Raw genomic sequence first — 14,950 nt, 5'->3', positions numbered from 1 at the left:
ACTTGATCCAAAGGAAATGCAGAAACTCTCACGTTGCAAATACGGACGAAACGAGGAGCTTCCGCATTACAAGCGGTACACATATCATCACGAAATGCACACGCACTGCACTCGTGTGGCCTCGGGTTACAGTAGTTTTAGGTGTCATGACAAGGACCACTCCCCATCGCACACTGCGCACTCAGCCTGCACTGCCAGGGAGTGGGTCTCACTTGATACATTTAAAAAACCCTACGAACTGGTTACAACTAACGAAGTAAAATAACTTCAAATAACAAAACATTTTAAGCATACGTAAATTTACAAAGAAAATGAATCGTAATTAACGAATTATTTCTTCGTTTGCATGCCTAAAAATGCAATGCTTCGTAGGGTTTAACTCTTGTGGGAACCGCTGGGTCTGGTCCGCGCCGACACCTGCAACCGAAGAGACAAAGTTAGCGTCCGTGAAAGCAGCGATTGCACTCCGTCCATCAGCGGCAGGGAAAAAGTTGATGCTACCAGGATCTTTCAGGTTTAAGCACCGCGAAAACTCTCAGACTTTTGTTGACTTTTCGTCTTTAAGTAATGAGGTTGAAAAGCACCATTAAAAAGTACTATTTCCTCCAAAGCTATGTAAGATTTTGTACGTTATGTTGACTCAACATGAGTTTCCTATAACAAGGAGTCGCAATTGACTTCAAAAATTGTCAATAATTGGGGACAATTTAGTCTTTGCAGGGAACAATACTAAACATGGTTCCAAGGAAAAACTCCTTATTATTGCTGCTTAGAAAACCAAGTAAGGTAAAAAATCAATTGAGGGTCACGAATCAATTATGGGTCATTTTTTTCGACGGGTCACCGCAGACCCGACGGAGATTGAATCGATTTGAATTTCGCGGTAGACCTTTCTCCAACCTTTCCTTGTCTCCCCAAATAGCGTGTATGTCCGAGCGACAACTGTGACAGCTCCTATCAGGCTTCAAAGGAAGGCCCGAGATAAAACGTACCTTGGAAAAGAATTTCATGATGTTGCCCGCCCTACTTTCTGCTGCTGAGCTGACACTGCCTCCTTCACGGCATTCTCATTCTCGCCCTTGCTGGCAGCCTTTTCCTTCAGTGCTTTCCATTCGGCTACACACAAACTTTGCACTTTGCCTGCTGCCAAACCACAATGGCTCTTTTTCATTGCATTAAAGAGGGAGTGATAAAGTTTGTTTTTATCCACTGGCATTGTGTAGTTTTGTTTAATGCGCCCCTCGAACACCACGTGAATTCAGGTTGACTTGACACTACCTAGTGGGCGTTCGCCGCCGCTTTTCGCCGAGAGATAGCGCTGCACGCGCGTCTAATGAGCGCGCGGTTTGAATTTTACGTGGCATTTCCGCTTGATAAAAAGTGTTGCGCCACAAAGCCCCCCCCCTTTGGTCACGCTTTGGCCTTACCCCTCCCCCCTTCCCCAAAAAAGAGTGACGTCATTTGTGAACGCCCCCTAGTAGGAGCAGAAGATTCATCCACAAGCTTTCTACAGCTGTACGCTCCTAAAACACAAAAAAAAGAACAGTTTCAAGAACAAGTATGTACGGAAGACTCCAAAGAAGTATTGTTTTTTTACAATCGAACTGTCAGAAAACAGCACCGAGGGCTACAACATGCTTGTAATAAAACAAGACGTGTTGCTATAAAACTTAACAGCATAAGTGCTGTTAATTTACAGCACTTTTTTAAACAGTGTGGCCCTTTATGCGTTTTGGAAATTTTCTTTACGATTTTAATGAGATTTTGCAGACTAGTAGAACATTGAACGCTGATTCTGATGATGAAATGTGGTTAAAAAGTTAACGACCAATTTTGAGAAATTTGCTGTCAAAATCGCTGTTTCCATGGCAAAACTCGACTCGTCAAAGAAAAAAAGGGAGTGGGGGGGAGCCGAGCCGGGGCAGACCAATAGCCGAGCTTCTTTTCAGGTCTGTGTACAGCTTACTCCAAAAGCTGAAATAGCACGTTCGAAATGAAAAATTTCTTTGACTGCAGGTAGAGAAGGTGCAACAATAGAATTGGTGTCGGTTCGAATGCAGTTTTTCGGGCAGAACTTTCCAATAATACTTCTTGATCGGAGTGTTTTTGGACATGCGCAGTAGGTTTGCAACCTGTTAAACAGTTTAACCAACTGTAGCATTCGAAATGTGTATTCATTTTGCTGTCTTTCTTGTTTTATCTTTGTTTGCTGTTTATGAAAATTCATATAAAACAAATTGTCAATTTATATGTGACAACTTTTTAAAAAAATATCTACCAAAAATAACTAAAATAAAAGTTCTTTTTTACTGACATGAAGTTCCTCAAATAAGGCAAAAAATCAATTGTGGGTCACATTTTTGAAAATTCCAAGTTAAGGCCTTTAATTTTGACCTGATGACAAAAGTGCATGTGCGGCCATTAACAATGGTCCTTGGACTAAGTTTTGCAGCATAGCAGCCCCGTCTATCATCCTTATTTACTAAGCTGTGGCTGTTTTAAAAATAGTCTGTTTTGGCCCACAATTGATTTTTGGCCCGTCCCGTTCATTTTTTTGTAAAAAAAAATGACGGAGGGACGGGCATATAGTATGATCCCTGCTGTGCGTCCGTCCGTCCGTTCGTCCGTTCGTCCGTTCATCCGTCCGAGGACTTCCCGTGGTCCGATCTGGACCAAATTTGGTTTGCAGCCTCCTTGGGTGACCCTAAGAACAACCCGGTGGCAGCAAATCCGATCCGAGCCCCGGGGACGCTGCTGCAGGTGCATCATGGTCTACATGGGGTCGAGGAGGCTCTCGGCAACGGATGCAGCTAGAAGGGCATGTAGAGGTATTTTTGGAATCGGGGCGACGAGAAAAAACCAATGGTGCCAGTTTCGAGAGAATCGGAGAAGTTCGGACCCGGGTTCAAATCCCAGCGGGGCATTTTTTAAACATTCTTTTTATTCCAGTATTTGCATTGTTTCTGACGTTTTTGAGGGTGCTGATGACGAAAACGACATTAATTTCAAACCCAGACTCAGGTTTAATTCCCGTCAGGGTCAAACGTAGGCGAAATTCGTACGTATCTTACTGTACGGGACGGGCCAAAGTTGCCGATGTAAATCGCTACTTTTCCTGTTATTGGAACCAGTTGTGGGTCAGCATTGTAGAAAGCTCAAATTTGGATATGATTTGCTTCGATGCGAAAGGAATTCACTTTTGAATTTATTTTTCGGAATCGTGAAAACTGCAGGATCTGTAGCACAATGAATCAATTGTGGGTCATATCAATTGTGGGCCATTTCGTCTTTTTGCTTGTAAATTGGCCACTTTTGCAAGATATTTTCTTATTTTCATTAATAAAAGGTCCCTGGTTCTCAATAAACCAAGCAGGCACGTTTTTCACTCAAAGAGGAAAAATACATAAACAGGCTTATTTCACTGTGAGACAGATGTGAGTTAAACGTCCTGGATTAGAGACGAAACTTTTACAGTGCATATTCTAGGGCCGCCGTTGTGGTAGACAATCCAACACCACACCCTGTCATCGTGAAGTATTGCTACAGTTTATAATCTATTTCAGTCAGAATATTTAGTCTGTAGGGATTGATTTGACTCGTTTTAACAGTGCCGGACTGGCCTCGGGTGCCTAGCCTGCAGTTAGAGAACGGTCCCCTTCCGGGCGCTATGTAAGCCCCGCAATGCTCCCCCCCCTCCCCAACAAAAAAAAGCCTTATGGCGGACTGGAAGTAAGAGCTAGCGTTGTCATTCGGGGCTGTACCCTAAGCTTAACCACCTTCTTATCGTAGTACAAAATGTGACAGTGCAGAAAAATGGAATTTACTGTGATACATCAGTCATTCAGAAGCGCAGAAAACAAAAAATATAAGAAAAACTACCGTACGTCTAAAATAATGGGTTGGACATGGTAGCGAACGCTACTTTGCCATCACCCGCGCACCATGGCATCGAATGATTTCGGCTGTACTATGGTAAATTTATGTTCCCTGACCTACACTGCAAGAAAAAGTGTGGATAGTACAATAAAAGTACAACAAAAACTGTACAATAAAAGTACAACAGGGATTGTAGAAAGTACAACGAAAATTGTACAAACCACAACGAGCCCTGGACTGTCCAGCACTCGTCATGCCGGTTCCATTGTACTTTGTACAACAATTGTTGTACTTAAAAAGTACACTAAATTCCTGATAAAAAATTTGCCAGAAATTTGTGTACTTTTGTTGTGGTTATTTCCTGCAGTGTATTATGAACCTAAATCAGCAAGGGCTTCCCGTTTTACCTAGTAATAGCTTCACGGTGGCAATTTGAAAAAATCACGATTTTTCGCTTTGTTGGATGGGCGCTTTTTTCACGGCTTTTTGAAGGGCCTTCCTTTGAAGCCTGATAGGAGCTGTCACAGTTGTCGCTCGGACATACACGCTATTTGGGGAGACAAGGAAAGGTTGGAGAAAGGTCTACCGCGAAATTCAAATCGATTCAATCTCCGTCGGGTCTGCGGTGACCCGTCGAAAAAAATGACCCACAATTGATTCGTGACCCACAATTGATTTTTTACCTTACTAAGCTGTGGCTGTTAAAAAATAGTCTGTTTTGGCCCACAATTGATTTTTGGAACCAGTTGTTGGTCAGCATTGTAGAAAGCCCAAATTTGGATATGATAAGCTTAAATGCGAGAGGAATTCACTTTTGAATTTATTTTTCGGAATCGTGAAAACTGCAGGATCTGTAGCACAATGAATCAATTCTGGGTCATATCAATTGTGGGCCATTTCGTCTTTTTGCTTGTAAATTGACCACTTTTGCAAGATATTTTCATATTTTTATTAATAAAAGGTCCCTGGTTCTCAATAAACCAAGCAGGCACGTTTTTCACTCAAAGAGGAAAAATACATAAACCGACATAAACAGGCTTATTTCACTGTGAGACAGATGTGAGTTAAACGTCCTGGACTAGAGACGAAACTTTTATAGTGCATATTCTAGGGCCGCCGGTGTGGTAGACAATCCAACACCACACCCTGTCATCGTGAGGTATTGCTACAGTTTATCATCTATTTCAGTCAGAATATTTAGTCTGTAGGGATTGATTTGACTCCTACAGGGCCGTACTGGCCTCGGGTGCCTAGCCTGAAGTTAGAGAGCGGTCCCCTTCCGGGCCCCGGGCTTGTAAGCCCCGGAATGCCCCCTTCCCAACAAAAAAAGCCTTATGGCGGACTGGAAGTAAGAGCTAGCGTTGTCATTCGGGGCTGCAGCCTAAGCTTAACAACCTTCGTATCGTAGTACTGTGTGTGACTGAGCAGAAAAATGGAATTTACTGTGATACATCAGTCATTCAGAAGCGCAGAAAAAAAATATAAGAAAAACTACCGCAAAATTCGTCAAAAATAATGGGTCGGACATGGTAGCGAACGCTACTTTGCCATCACCCGCGCACCATGGCATCGAATGATTTTGGCTGTACAATGGTAAATTTATGTTCCCTGACCTATTATGAACCTAAATCAGCAAGGACGTCCCGTTTTACCTCGTAATAGCTTCACGGTGGCAATAGGGTACTTCGGAGAAAACCCAGACCGGAAGTCAGCGACAGACCGAGAGAAACAAAAGAGCGTCGTGAGGCCGTGCTGAGCGGTGGTGGGGGTCGAAATCGGCGGGGTGGGGGCAGCATGCGCGCGCCGCCTTCACCCCCACTCCGCCGATTTCGACCCCCCCCACCGCTCAGCGCGGCCTCCTGACGTTCTTTTGTTTCTCCCGTTCTGTCGCTGACTTCCGGTCTGGGTTTTCTCCGAAGTACCCTATTTGAAAAACAAACAATTTTTCGGCTCGTTGGATGGGCGCTTTTTTCGCGACTTTTTGAAGGGCCTTCCTTTGAAGCCTGATAGGAGCCGTCACAGTCGTCGCTCGGACATACACGCTATTTGGGGAGACAAAGAAAGGTTGGAGGAAGGTCTACCGCGAAATTCAAATCGATTCAATCTCCGTCGGGGTTGCGGTGACCCGTCGAAAACAATGACCCACAATTGATTCGTGACCCACAATTGATTTGTTACCTTACAGAGAGCCTTCGTAATTATAGGTCTGGGATTAACAACGGATCCTTCGGCAAAAAAAATTCCAACAGTTCCTTCGTTTAAGGGGAGGTTCTGGTGATAATGCTATTTTCTCCTAAACAGATCCCACTGTGAAAATTTGTTAAAAATTTGATGTCTTATCAAGTATTTATTAAAATTTTTCATTGGGGAGGCACATTCTATGCCCTGAACCCAGTCGCAGAGCCATTTTCTCCCATTTAGGCTATAACTTTAAAAATCTTCTTGCGCATACTATTTTGTCGTAAAAGGTTGGCTTAGACATTTTTCACTTCTTCGATTCATTTTTTAAAAATGCCGGCATGCACACCTCAAAATGTCAATTGCATTTTTATTCGCAAACTTTCTAACCAAGCATTTTACTATAATTGATCAAAAATGTACAAAATGGACAAATTTTAGGGACTTTTCAGCTTAAAAAGTTAATAATTAATAATGTAATGGAAGTTTTGAGCTATGCATGCCGGAATCTTTTGAAAATGAATCGAAGAAGTGAAAAATGTCAAGGTCAACCTTTTACGACAAAATAGTATGCGCAATGAGATTTTTTAAGATACAGCCAAAATAGGCTCAAAAAGACTCTTCGACTGGGTTTACAGCCTGGCATGTGCCTTCAAAAGTCAAATTTTAGTCTCCTCAATGAAAAATTTTATCTTCCGAACAAATTATGACTGTGGGATCCACTTGGAAAATGGCAAGATTTTCACCAGAACCTCCCCTTAATTAGGAAGGTCCGTCGTAGATTTACGAAGGCCCGTCGTAGAGTAACGAGGCCCGTTACGAAATTTACGAAACCCTTTGTAAATTCACAACAGACTTTGTAAATTTACGATGTTTCTTCGTAAATTTACTACGAAACCTTCAGAAATTAACGACGAACTTCCGTTGATTTATAAAAGTTCCTGTAGGAAAGAAACATTTACAGTACACTTTTGGACATTCCCTAAAACCTTCGGAAAATATTCCGTCGTAAATTCACAACATAATGTTTAGAGTACACTAATAGCCTCCAAGGTTGGATATTCCTGCAACAGGTTAAAATGGTGCAGTTTTCCGTTCAGTTTTGATGGTTGTCTGTGCTGCCCGATAGGTGGCGCTGAGGTCGTTGCTCAGATGTCCGCGCTCTTTCAGGTGACGAAGGAAGGTTGAGGAAAGACCCATACCGAATTTGAAGTCTATCTCTTCAATCATGGATGTGTAGCGGCCCGTAACTGATCCGTGACCCACAATTGATTTTTTACGTCACGGGGTTTGATTTTATGGATAAGACCCAGCTTCATACCTTTTATAAATCGGATCGTGACATTGTAAAGTACCTTTCGTGAGTGGAATGCGTCACAGGCGTGCGGGTGACATGCAACCAGTCTGCTAGTCTAGCTTGTGGCTCCGACATCTCATAGCCATTTCTGTGTGACGCTTTCGCTGTTTCCAGAGGCTTCAAAATCAAGTTCAGTCCTTGGAGTAGGGGGCCGGGTCAAGTATGTTCCCATCAAGATTCTTGTGGGCGCTTATGATTCTGGCCCAACACAGCGTCGAAGGAAAACACATAAATACTTTTGCTGTAAGAAGCGACCTCTCGAGAGTCAGGAAAATGAAAGAGCCAAATTGTCCTTTGACATCATCGGACTCCGACAGCGACATCGATGGCTACTAAAAGACACTTCCACCAGAACGCCGAATGAAGAACAAGAGGAAGAAATGGTGCAGGAACCAGTTCCCATAAACGTCTTATTTATAGGTTTTGACGGTCTAAAATCATAAAACTCGTCTTTGTCTAATTTTAACCGATCGTAGAACTCAAATGAACCCATAATATGGACAAATGAGCAACTTTTATGGACTGTTTCTGGGTTTTGTTATTCTTCTTGTTCTTCACTCGGCGCTCTGGTGGAAGTGTCTTTTTACTTATGCTGGCCAGTTATTCCTGCCCCCCTCCCCCCAGGTCGCAAAGTTCCGAAAGTGGAGTTGTATTGAAAATGTCGCGAGCAGCCCATCTAGCTTACGGCTTTATCCTTGCAGGGCTGTTAGGTGCTGAAAATTTGAAAATAGAAAAGTGAGAATGATTGACCACACTATGAACTTACAATCTGCATTGTAGAACAGTGAACCCAAGAGCTTCATTTAAGTAACAAACATTTTTTAAACGCGTTAAAAGTAAGGGAAAAAATGCAATTTGCTCTGCAGTGATGTTTAGCATCTCCCATGGAGATGTTTTCAGCCAAATACTTGATTTGAAGTTGAAATGATTACTTTTTATAAGTTGTTCGTTTGCCGCCTCTTGAGAATCAGTGTCCCATAATGTATCTTTCGATACCTTTCATAAGTCCTGTAAAAAGATTTATTTTTTAAGATTAATTGCGAAGTTGTTTCAAATGAAACCAGGCTCTGTGTGTCGGACCAGGGGGTGGCAACGGCCTAGGGAGAGCGTGAAGCGATGCTCGCGCCGTCAGTGCAGAGGTTGCGCACTTGTTCAAGATTATGAAAACTAGACTGTGTTTTTCAAAACGCTTTGCACCGCTGGAAAGGGCTTGAAATTTAGGGTGCATTAGGCTAATTGCTCTTCTCGAAACTCCCCCATTACCTAACATTAAGGTGCAGTAAATACACCAAAAAACACGAAAAATCATAAAATTTGGGGGAAAAACAGCGCTATGTTGATGTAAATGATTCCGCCCTTGCGTTCGGTTGAATTGGAAGTATCGGGCAGTCTACTAGGCCTAATGCACCCCAAATTTTGTGGTCTTTTGATCTGTGCAAAGCGTTTTGCAATCAACGGGCTAGATCTTACAATCGAAGCAAAATAAGTATCCCCTGCACCTCACTCGCGCATGGCTTCACACGCTTCTTAGGCCGTTGCCGCCCCCTGGTCGGACAAACAGGTTAAGGGGGGACATCACTCCAAAATGATCAAAAATTGCAACTTTTTTTATTCGTTAATATTATAGATCATTCTTTTCTGCGTCGAATGGCGAAAACCGCATTCCGAAATTCAAAAAATTGCAGTTTTAGGAGGTTGTGGGCCGAAAACATGCATAGGGGAAAAGCCCAGTTTCCCCAACTTTGATCGCGTTTTACTCGGAACATGAAATTGCAAACGGTTGCAGGCCTCTAGGGCGCAGTTTTTGAGCTACAGCGGGGAGATTTAGCATGGAAGCTCCTACGACATGCCGCTATGGTGGGTAGCAAAATAATTTGCATTGGTCAATTTTTATTATTTTTTTAACGTTTAAAATTGAACAATTTTGACCAAAACAATTGAACAATTCTTTTTGGTATGTAACAAATACAACTTAAAATGACTTTTTAAATGTGATTGAGGTACCCACCATAGCCAGACATCTCAGGAAGGCTGTCACCAAATTTCGTTGTTCTACGTCAAACCGTTTGGCGTCCAGCGCTGCAACAGTGCGAAATGGTCTAACCTAACACTCAAAAATGTGTTTTCGACGAAAGCGCTGTACTGCCCTGGCGGATTGACTTTGTGTTGTTTTATACTTTATCTGTTAAAATATGAACAATTTATCTCTTTCCGTTTGGTTTTTATGACGTTTTTACAAAAGCACTGTTTTTGGAGTGATGTCCCCCCTTAAGGGGAGGTTCTGGTGAAAATGCTATTTTCTCCTAAATAGGTCCCACTGTGAAAATTTGTTGAAAATTTGATGTCTTATCAAGTATTTATTAAAATTTTTCATTGGGGAGGCACATTCTATGCCCTGAACCTAGTCGCAGAGCCTTTTTCTCCCATTTAGGCTATAACTTTAAAAACCTTCTTGCGCATACTATTTTGTCGTAAAAGGTTGGCTGAGACATTTTTCACTTCTTCGATTCATTTTTTAAAAATGCCGGCATGCACATCTCAAAATGTCAGTTGCATTTATATACACAAGCTTTCTAACCAAGCATTTCACTATAATTGATCAAAAATGTACAAAATAGACAAATATTAGGGACTTTTCAGCTTAAAAAGCTAATAATTAATAATGTAATGGAAGTTTTGAGCTATGCACGCCGGAATCTTTTGAAAATGAATCGAAGAAGTAAAAAATGTCAAGGTCAACCTTTTACGACAAAATAGTATGCGCAAGGAGATTTTTTAAGATACAGCCAAAATAGGCTCAAAAAGACTCTTCGACTGGGTTTACAGCCTGGCTTGTGCCTTCAAAAGTCAAATTTTAGTCTCCCCAATGAAAAAGTTTACATTCCGAACAAATTATGACTGTGGGATCCATTTGGAAAATGGCAAGATTTTCACCAGAACCTCCTCTTAAGGGACTATACTGAAAATAGGTTTTTCCAGGATTATCATTCCAGAAATTTTCTTTTGCTTTACATTGATAGGATACTACTCAAAATAATTTCAGCCGAAGTATGAAAATTTTCGGCCAAATGGTTTAGGAGATATTCACAGGTAAAGTAAAAACATACACTGTAAAAATTTATGTCCGGAATAAACGACGGATCCTTCGGCAAAAAAATTGCCAACGGTTCCTTCGTTAATTTACGAAGCTCTTCGTATATTTACAACAAGTTAGAGAAGCAATTTATCAATTTTGCTAAGTGGTACTCGTTCTTTGCCTTCAGGTGACACAAATGTAATCTCAGTATTTCAGTCAATATAAGGCGTAAACCATTTAACTGATGTCTTCTGAATAGTTCAAGGTTTTGGTAACAACATTACTTCAGAGAAAAATAATGCTTGTATAGTACAATCTATGGGCATTGAACTTGGGTTTAGAGATCGGGGGAGCAGGGCTGTATCCATTGGTCTACATCACGTTACATGGCTGGGGTGTGCTAACAATGCCCCTAGAGGAACGGGGCTTCCCTGAGACCTAGCGGCGAGAGGGCGCATGCGCCGGCACCGTTGTTGAGGTTAAAATCGTGGGACTTAGAACATTTTGGCTGGCAACAGCACAACATCTAGTAATCTCAAAAAATCATGTAATAAACGGGTAAAATTCATAAGAGGAGAATTTTAGGACTCATTGTTGGCTTTCTAATGAGTCACAACACTTGGTCCTAAATGTTTAACTTTGCAAAATATCCTATTCCATCATTCAGTCCAGAACTTGCACTTCTCTCCTATTGATTTTAAGGTAAAAAGTGCTTCATGGTAACAGAAAAAAGCTTCTAACATTAGTTTCTCACCAAAACCATACCTATTCAAAAAATATTACATTACAATTGTGTGTTAAGTATTTACTGAGTTAAACATGTGTCACCAAGTTGTGTCTTACCAAACACAATACTCGTCTTTACCTTTGTATGGATATAGAAAGTAGGTAAAGAACGAGTAAAAACCTTCGTAATTTTTTTGAACGATCTCTTTCGATTTTACAATCACAATGGAAATTTACGAAGCACCTTCGTAAATCGATACCTCCTTATAACAAACACGTAGTTTGATTACCGGTTTCAACACTCACATAGTTTGTGCACCGAGACCAACAAACACGTAGTTTCGCGGCCGTTCGGGAGTCGCGAGTAAACACTCACGTAGTTCGGTTCAACAATCACGCAGTTCCATTTTCTACAGTATTATTGCTGTATAAGTCGTTTGATCACTATTAGGTGGTAAAAAAACAGTCATTGTGACCGAATTTAAGCTTGGAAACGTGTTCTGAGGCAGTTTTCAGTAAAAATACAGTCAAAATACAATGTGGCGAACAGCTTCTCAAAGTACTTTCAGAGTGCCCCTACCGACAATACTCTCCACTTTTAGGTTGAAAAAGACTCAAAGCACAAATAATTTAGTTTGTACACCCTCAATGGATGCCCAATGTCCATTTTCAGTCTAAAATAAAACACTCGAACAAACTACGTGTTTGCTAGCCCGCAGCGGAAAACTACGTGCTTGTTCCGTCTTCTAGCAAAACTACGTGTTTGTTGACCTCGATGCTCAAAGTACGTGAGTATTGAAACCGGTGATCAAACTACGTGTTTGTTATTAGGAGGTAATTAAAAGGTCACAAAGTGACCGCAATTCTGGTTCCAGAAGGTTTTATACTCATAAATTCCTAAGACTATTTTAACTGAAGGTCATGCCAGAGGAGATTTATCATCAAGGCACTGAAAAGAGAAGAGTTTTTTGCAATTGGTCTTGCACTCAAATTATTTTCCTTTGAAATTTCTTATTAAATTATGTTTCTCTTATATGGTTTTATTTTACTCAATCTTATGTAACTATCTGAGTCTCATATAACAAATTTAAATATATTAAGTCTGTTTTATTAAAGTTTGATAAAAATTCTTATTTGGCTCATAGGACACTACTAAACTTATAACGTCCTTATTTGATCCAGAAAGAACCATTCTTATCAAATGTGATGCTTAATACGGTCCAGGTAAAAAATAAAGTCAAATAAAGCATATATCTGCAGCCCACTTCAGCTTCAAGTTAGAGGAAAGAACGTCAGGAAAGGGGGTGAAAGGGGAGAAGCGATCTTTAAATTGAAACGCCTCCCACCCGCTCATCGCCCGTCCCTTCGGTACAAAACAAGGACAAATGAAAGCGGTGGAGCAGCCGTGGAATTTCTTGTTGTCACACACTTTCAACAGCACTGCACTACCGCGTGTTCGCGACACTTAAGAAACGCACTGCACGCGCAAGGGACGCCACAAAACTTTGTACTGAACCACTGCACTGGAGCCAAACTCGCGGAATCAGGCCTCGCCTGGCTTCAAAACTGGTCGCTTTTTGGACATGTTCAAAAAATCTAAATTACTGTTTTAATCCACAACCACGGCTTGATTGAGAACATCACTCAGAATAATAGTTAAAGCGCGTTTTATTTCCTTTAATTTGATATGTGAATTTGGTCTGTAGGCTAATTTGAGCCGGAACTACGCCCGCCGGAATTCACACCTGACGTCTGCACTCGGCTGGCGCTCTAGTGGTAGAACAATGAAAAATGGGGCCGACAGCTGATATTAAAGCTCGCGGCGACGTGCAACTTGGAGGGTTTATAGATATTGTTATGGCAAACAATGTGAGCCCTATTTCGAGTTCATTGAATCAAAGGTTTGTTCTACATATATCGGCCTTTTTTCCAATATTCTATAACTGCAGCGGCAGATGACTACCGTCAGGGTCGACTTCCGGTGGGCGTAGCTCGGCCCCAAATTTAGCTACAGACCTCGCATGCATTTCAGATTGTAGAAAGTAAAACACGCTTTAATGCTTATAAGCAGTATTTTTCTCATTTACCCGCTAGTTTCGGTTTAAAACGGTTATTAAAATTTTTTAAACATGTCCAAAACTCAAAATTTTACAGTTTTTGGCTTTTGTGTCCAAACGAAAGCATCAAACTAGGGATGAAAATGCCCGGAAAGTTTTCAGAAACATTGGAAAAAAACTGTTTTTTTCCGTTTTTTTCCCTGGCCTCGGAAAAATTGGAAAGATTCAGCCTGAAAAGTAGGCAAATAGTCGGGCATTTCGCCTGAAAATAAGGCTAAAAGCATGCCGTTATCCCCACGTGAACACGATTCTCAGTGCACTCATACTACTTATACCCTGTTATGATTCCTTCTCGTGCGTTTTTTTTAACTTGCTGTTGTGAATCTCGGGTTGTCAGTATAAGTAAAGTTGTAACAAAGCACAAAAGTAGTAGGTTTTATGTTCGTGGTGCTTAAAAACGAATTTTTACTTCTTTTCCAATTTTTCCAAATTTTCCTGGTTTTTTTTTTTTCAACTTTTCCGTTTTTTTTCCGACCCTTTGAAAGTTTCCGGAAAATTTGCATCTCTACATCAAACGTAGCAACACTATATATATTTGGAATCAGCATTTCATTTCGCGTGTAATGACGCCAATCTCAGCCTTCTGCGACGAAAAAGGTAAAAAATTTGAACTTTAAACGCCGATTTTGAACGAATCCCACGTTGAAAAAACTTGAAATATGGCTCATTTTGTTCGTCTTGTCAAGCTTTATCAGCCCACCAAGTTTCATGGTGTCGCGAATTGTTTGTAGCTCTTATATTTGTCACACAGTCCTCAAAGGGCGGAAGTTCTTTCTAGGACTTCCGTTTGGGGCTTATGTGTCCAAACAGCACCTTATCTATCAAACCACTACATATTCGGAATCTGCATTTCATTTGGCTTCCAATGATGCCAATTTTATTGTTCTATGACAGTTTCAACGCCGACAGCAATTTTTTGAACAAAGGTCCAAAATTTGAACTTTGAACACCGATTTTGAACGCATTCGTGGTTGAAGAAACTCGAAATGTGGCTTATTTTGTTTGGCATAGTTAGTATTGTAAGCCATCCAAGTTTCACGTCGTCGCGAGCTTTAATATCAGCCGTCGGCTCTATTTTCCATTATTCTTCTAGTAGATCGCACTGCAAAAAAAATTTCTGAAGTTTAAGACATGAAAATGTCTTAAATTTAATAACATTTTGAAATGATGTGAAAACTCAGAAAAGTATGTGAAAAGTGCTATACTTTATTACATTTACCAAAACTAAAATAAAAAGTAATAAATAGTTGGTAAATTTCAAAACCACTTTTAAAACTTGGGAACTGGGTTGTCAAAATTAAGATTGCCTGCCAAAAGTAAAAATTGGTTTCTTAAAATCCACATAACTGATGACTTTTCAGAACAAGACTTCTGAAACTAACTGATTGAAGTTAAAGTTGAACGCTTAAGTGATAGCTGTCACATTCAACGTAAACCGAAGGTGTAGTTTGATTACTTCACGCAAACTGTCGACAAGCCACTTCTCACACGGTAAGGCCCACAGTCAGCCGCTGGGTTCAAGGTCAGGTTTCACAGACCTGCCGCTAGGTGGCGCTTGGAGCGCCGTGTCCGTTCCCGAATAAGTATTTCCTATTTGTATTCCTAAAAGAACTTCTTTTG

General features: G+C 41.0%; 1 protein-coding gene across 1 annotated transcript in view; it reads left to right on the top strand.

Annotated features, from left to right (window-relative positions):
* Positions 1-14,950, top strand: part of LOC117645468 (NFX1-type zinc finger-containing protein 1-like) — a 102,206-nt gene that overhangs the window by 21,071 nt on the left and 66,185 nt on the right. The gene's annotated exons all lie outside the window — the stretch shown is intronic.

Source organism: Thrips palmi, unplaced genomic scaffold (assembly GCF_012932325.1).
Source record: "Thrips palmi isolate BJ-2018 unplaced genomic scaffold, TpBJ-2018v1 HiC_scaffold_18, whole genome shotgun sequence".
NCBI classification, from domain to species: domain Eukaryota; kingdom Metazoa; phylum Arthropoda; class Insecta; order Thysanoptera; family Thripidae; genus Thrips; species Thrips palmi.
Note: the sequence above shows the minus strand (reverse complement) of the source record. Positions and strands in the feature narration are given on the sequence as shown.